A 6,000-nucleotide genomic window follows, 5' to 3' on the forward strand; every position below is an offset into this window, starting at 1 on the left:
GGACCAGGCCTGAGGCAGGAGTTTGGAGAGAAAGAGCCTGAGCCACAGGGCGACCAAGCCCACTACCGCTTAGCTCCATGACCCTGGGCCTCCGTTTTTCACACCTGCAAAATGAGGTACCACTTGCCTCGTGACATTGTTTGTTTTTTTGAGACAGAGTCTTGCTCTGTCACACAGGCTGAAGTACAGTGGTGCGATCTCGGCTCACTGCAACTTCTGCCTCCCAGGTTCAAGCAATTCTCCTGCCTCAGCCTCCCAAGTAGCTGGGATTACAGGTGCTCACCACCATGCCTGGCTAATTTTTTGTAGTTTTAGTAGAGACGGGGTTTCCCCATGTTGGTCAGGCTGGTCTTGAACTCCCGACCTCAGGCGATTTGCCTGCTTCGGCCTCCCGAAGTGCTGGGATTACAGGCGTGAGCCACCGCGCCTGACCTGTTTTAAGGATACAAATTTCACATGTGCTTAAAATAGTGCCTGACACATCTCCCCAAAGGCCTTCAGAAACAAGAATAATATGCTCCACCACAGTCTACTAAACATCATCGATCACGTCCCAGAGAGGTAAGCAGCGCAGTGGTGAAGAGGTTAACTCTGAAGGCAGAATGTCTGGGTTCAAATCCTGGCTCTTCTGCTAACTAGCTGTGTGACCTGGGGCAAGTGACATGGCTTCTCTGTGCCTCAGTTTACTACCCACAAAATGGAGATAACAGCTTCTATGTCATAGAGTTATCATGGAGTTAAATGAGAGAACTGAATGGCTTAAAATGGTATCTGGCACTTAGTGAAATTAGGATGTTATTATTATCAGCAGAAGCAGCTGGCTTTCCTTTTCCCCAGCCCACCCACTTGGAGGCCCAGTGGAGTGGATGGAGGCACTGGTGTGATCACCAAGCACCCTACCAGGTAGAAGAGGCCAGGCTAGGCTCCTGGGACACACAGGCAATTGTGCCACCAGCTCTGCTACGCCATGTGACCAGGAAATGCTCCCTATAACACCCCATGCCCCTCAATTCTGGGAAGCCCGATAGAGCTGAGTCTGCAGATATCACAGCTTCCTGCTACATAGGCACATGTTGGCCACAGCAGGGGAGGGAGGAGAAGGCAACAAATGAGACCCCAAAGACTTGCCATGAGCTGCTACTTTCCCCACTGGTGGTAGGTGTGAAAACACTTCACGACGTGATTTTTTTTTTTTTTTTTTTTGGTGCGATGGCGTCTCGCTCTGTCACCCAGACTGGAGTGCAATGGCACCATCTCAGCTCACTGCAAGCTCCACCTCCTGGGATCACACCATTCTCCTGCCTCAGCCTCCCGAGTGTCTGGGACTACAGGCGCCTGCCACCATGATCGGCTAATTTTTTTTTGTTTTTTGAGACGGAGTCTCCCTCTGTCACCCAGGCTGGAGTACAGTGATGCCATCTTTGCTCTGCAACCTCTGTCTCCCGGGTTCACGCCATTCTCCTGCCTCAGTCTCCCGAGTAGCTGGGACTACAGGCACCCGCCACCGTGCCCAGCTAATTTATTATATTTTTAGTAGAGACGGGGTTTCACTGTGTTAGCCAGGTTGGTCTCGATCTCCTGACCTTGTGATCCGCCCGCCTTGGCCTCCCAAAGTGCTGGGGTTACAGGCATGAGTCACTGCATCCAGCAATTTTTTTTGTTTTAGACGGAGTCTCACTCTGTTGCCTAGTCTGGAGTGCAGTGATACAGTCTCAGCTTGCTGCAACCTCCACCTCCTGGGTTCACGCCATTCTCCTGCCTCAGCCTCCCGAGTAGCTGGGACTACAGGCGCCCGCCACTACGCCCGGCTAATTTTTTGTATTTTTGGTAGAGACAGGGTTTCACCGTGTTAGCCAGGCTAGTCTCAAATTCCTGACCTCAAGTGATCTGCCTGCCTCGGCCTCCCAAAGGGTTGGGAATAGATGCGTGAACCACTGCACCCAGCCCTAATTTTTTTTATTTTTTACTTTTATTTTTATTTATTTATTTATTTTTATTTTTTATTTTTTACTTTTTATTTTTTTGAGATGGAGTCTGGCTCTGTTGCCCAGGCTGGAGTGCAGTGGTGAAATCTCGCCTCACTGCAAACTCTGCCTCCCGGGTTCATGCCATTCTCCTGCCTCAGCCTCCAGAGTAGCTGGGACTACAGGTGCCCACCACTACGCCCGGCTAATTTTTTGTATTTTTAGTAGATACTAGGTTTCACCGTGTTAGCCAGGATGGTCTCAATCCCCTGACCTCGTGATCCACCCACCTCAGCCTCCCAAAGTGCTGGGATTACAGGAGTGAGCCACCGCACCCAGCCTATTTATTTTCTTTGACACAGAGTTTCACTCTTGTTACCCAGGCTGGAGTGCGATGGCGTGATCTTGGCTCACTGTAAACTCCGCCTCCCGGGTTCAAATGATTCTCCTCCCTCAGCCTCCCAAGTAGCTGGGATTACAGGCACGCACCACCACGGATGGCTAATTTTGTATTTTTCTTGGAGACAGGGTTTCTCCATGTTGGTCATGCTGGTCTTGAACTCCTGACCTCAGGTGGTCCTCCCACCTCGGCCTCCCAAAGTGCTGGGATTACAGGCGTGAGCCACTGTGCCTGGCCAATTTTTTTTTATTTTTAGTAGAGATGTCTTTTTGCCATGTGGCCAGGCTGGTCTCAAACTCCTGACCTCAAGTTATCCACCCGCCTTGGCCTCCCAAAGTGCTGGGATTACAGACGTGAGCCACCGTGCCCAGTGGACAATGTGCTGTTAAGTGAAAATAGCAGAATGCGAAATGGGATGTTTGCTGTGAACACAACTACTTAAAAAGACCTTCTCCTTTCCAGGCACGGAAAGCCTGGGTTTACTCTCACATGGACCTGAATTCCAATTCCCACCCTGCCACCCCCAGCCACACACGCTGTACGAGTCTGAGCAAGTCTCTCAAGCTTACAACAACAGAGTTCCGCATTGCATGAGTTTGACAGGAAGACTAAATCACAGAGTACATAAAACACACTCGGCCAAGAGCCTGGCACACAGTAAGTGTGCAGGAAACGGTTGCTATCTCACTGCCAGGAAACACAATGGGAAGGAAAACCAATGCCCTAAATGAATTAGGATGGGCAGATGAGGCTGTCAGAAGGTGATGTCTTTATATTTCTATTTTTCAAACTTTTCATTAGATGGTCACATTTATGAAGAGAAAAACCAAACAACAAAATATCAAAAACAACCTGGCAGCTAAGTGGATAATTTCTTGTCTTAAAAATCTTCAAGTTGCCAAGAACGGTGGCTCATGCCTGTAATCCAGCACTTTGGGAGTCCGAGGTGGGCGAATCACCTGAGGTCAGGAGTTCGACACCAGCCTAGCCAACATGGTGGAACCCCATCTCTACTAAAAATATAAAAATCAGCCAGGTATGGTGGTGGGCACCTGTAATCCCAGCTACCAGGGAGGCTGAGGCAAGAGAATCACTTGAACCCGGGAGGCGGAGGTTGCAGTGAGCCAAGATCATGCCACAGGCAACAAGACTGGTGGGGGGGGAAAAAAGTGGATAATTTCTTGTCTTAAAAATCTTCAAGGTGCCGGGTGTGATGGCTCACACCTATAATCCTAGTACTTTGGGAGGCCGAGACAGGTGGATCATCTGAGCTCAGGAGTTAGAGATCAGCCTGGGAAGAAACCCTATCTCTACGAAAAATAGAAAAATTAGCCAGGCATGGTGGTGTGTGCCTGTAGTCCCAGCTACTCAGGAGGCTGAGGTGGGAGGATCACTTAAGCCTAGGAGGTGGAGGTTGCAGTGAACTGAGACTGAACCACTACACTCCAGACTGGGTGACAGAACAAGACCCTGTCTCAAATTAAAAGAAAAAAAAATCTTCAAGGCTAGGCATGGTGGCTTATACCTGTAATCTCAGCATTTTGGGAGGCTGAGGCAGGAGAATTGCTTGAGGCCAGGAGTTTGAGACCATCCTGAGCAACACAGCAAGATCCCATCTCTAAAAAAAAAAAAACTCCAAGAAATACAGTCCAGAATACTGCTGTCAATAGAACTCTCTGAGATGACAGAAATGTTCTATGACCATATATGGTTGATGAATGCTTGAAATGTGGCTAGGACAACTAAAGAACTGAATTTTCTTTTTCTTTTTTTTTGAGACGGAGTCTCGATCTGTCACCCAGGCAGAAGTACAGTGGTGCGATCTCAGCTCACTGCAAGCTCAGCCTCCCAGGTTCACACCATTGTCCCACCTCAGCCTCCCGAGTAGCTGGGATTACAGGAGCATGCCACCATGCCTGGTTGATTTTTATATTTTTAGTAGAAACAGGGTTTCACCATGTTGGCCAGGCTGGTCTCGAACTCCTGACCTCAAGTGATCCACCCACCTTCGCTTCCCAAAGTGCTGGGATTATAGGCATGAGCCACCATACCCAGACTGAATTTTCACTTTTTCAAATTTTTAATTAAATTTTAATAGAGCCAGGCACAGTGGCTTATGCCTGTAATTCCAGCAATTTGGGAGGCTGAGGTGGGAGGAGTGTTTGAAGCTAGGAGTTCAAGACCAGCATGGGCAACATAGTGAGACCCCCAACTCTACAAAAAACTTAGAAATGTTGGGGGCTTGTCTAGTATCCTCGGGACTGAGATCAGAGTTGCCCAGGAACCCAGGGAGGTGAGGGCTCAGAGGGTGGTGAGGGAACAGAGGAAGGGAGTGGAAACCCAACTCTCAGGCTTCGGTCCCATATCCTTCTCCAGGCCAGGCCCAGACCCTGGCCCCCATCTAGGGGCAGTTGGGAGGTAGAGGTGGGAGGACCACTTGAGTCTGGGAGTTCCAGGCTACAGTGAGCTGTGAGGGACCAATTGTGCCCCAGCCTGGGAAACAGAGCAAGAGTGTGACTCAAAACAAAGCAAAGCAAAACAAAACAAAACTGAATACTAAAAAATAAGTGTTGGCCAGTCGTGGTGGCTCATGCCTGTAATCCCAGTACTTTGGGAGACAGAGGCAGGTGGATCACGGGATTAGGAGTTCAAGATTAGCCTGGCCAAGATGGTGAAACCCTGTCTCTACTAAAAATACAAAAAAAATTGGCCGGCTGTGGTGGCGGGCGCCTGCAGTCCCAGCTACTCGGGAGACTGAGGCAGGAGAATGGCATGAACCCAGGAGGCGGAGCTTGTAGTGAGCCGAAATCTCACCACTGCAGCCTGGGAGACAGAGGGAGACTTCATCTCAAAAATAAATAAATAAACAAACAAATAAATAAATGTTAATAGGCACATGCAGCTAGTGGCGACCATATTAGTGCAGAGCCACACCCATAACGCTCGACTGGTGTTATGCCCAGACACTTATTCTTCAGCACGCCCCAGCTCAGACCTCCCCAGCACCTTCTCAGGAGCTTGTTGGCGCTCCGCAGACGCTGCACCTCGCGCTGGGCGTCCTCGTGGCCCTACATGGCGCCGTCAGTCTTGTCCTGCAGGTACTGCAGCTGTTCCTCTAGGGCCCCCCGCTCACTCTCGCTGTCGCTCAGCTACTTCCGCCGGGTGCCCAGCAGGTCCTGGCTTGCCTCATAGCGCCCACGCATGTCCTGGGGCGCGGGGATCTCAGAGTCTAGGGGGGTCCTTTGAGGCCTCCAGAGCCCACCTACTCTCTTCTGGTTCCAGGGATACACACTAGCCTAGGCTAGGCAGGGTCCAGGGCCTGGACCGGGCCTGGGGCAGGATAGGGGCCTAGGCCTGAGAGCCAGCTTTCCGCTCTCCTCCTATGTGCCCTCAGCACCCTCTGAACCCTCACCTGCCTGGGGTCCCGGACAACTATCAAAGCCCCCGGATGCTAAACCAACCCCCAGGCACACTCCTCTCCTGGGTTCTGACCCCACCCCAGGGCTCCCAGGCTCCTCCCCCTTGCATCCTGGTTCCACTCTCAGACTCCTCCCTACCCTGGCTCTGCCCCTCGTTCCCAAGCTCTCAACCTAGGCTCTGATTCCCCTTGCTAGACCTTTTCCCAGGGTCCTGGCT

At 50.9% G+C, this 6,000-nt stretch overlaps 1 protein-coding gene across 1 annotated transcript in view; it reads right to left on the reverse strand.

The window, feature by feature from the left end:
• Positions 1 to 5,747, reverse strand: part of LOC134760117 (rootletin-like) — a 28,855-nt gene extending 23,108 nt beyond the window's left edge. Inside the window, 1 exon segment of the mRNA XM_063715795.1 lies at positions 5,371 to 5,747. The gene's annotated coding sequence lies outside the window, so the exon portion shown is untranslated.
• Between the last annotated feature and the right edge of the window lie 253 nt (positions 5,748 to 6,000).

The sequence above is a fragment of the Pongo abelii genome, chromosome 15 (assembly GCF_028885655.2).
Source record: "Pongo abelii isolate AG06213 chromosome 15, NHGRI_mPonAbe1-v2.0_pri, whole genome shotgun sequence".
Taxonomy (NCBI): Eukaryota; Metazoa; Chordata; class Mammalia; order Primates; family Hominidae; genus Pongo; species Pongo abelii.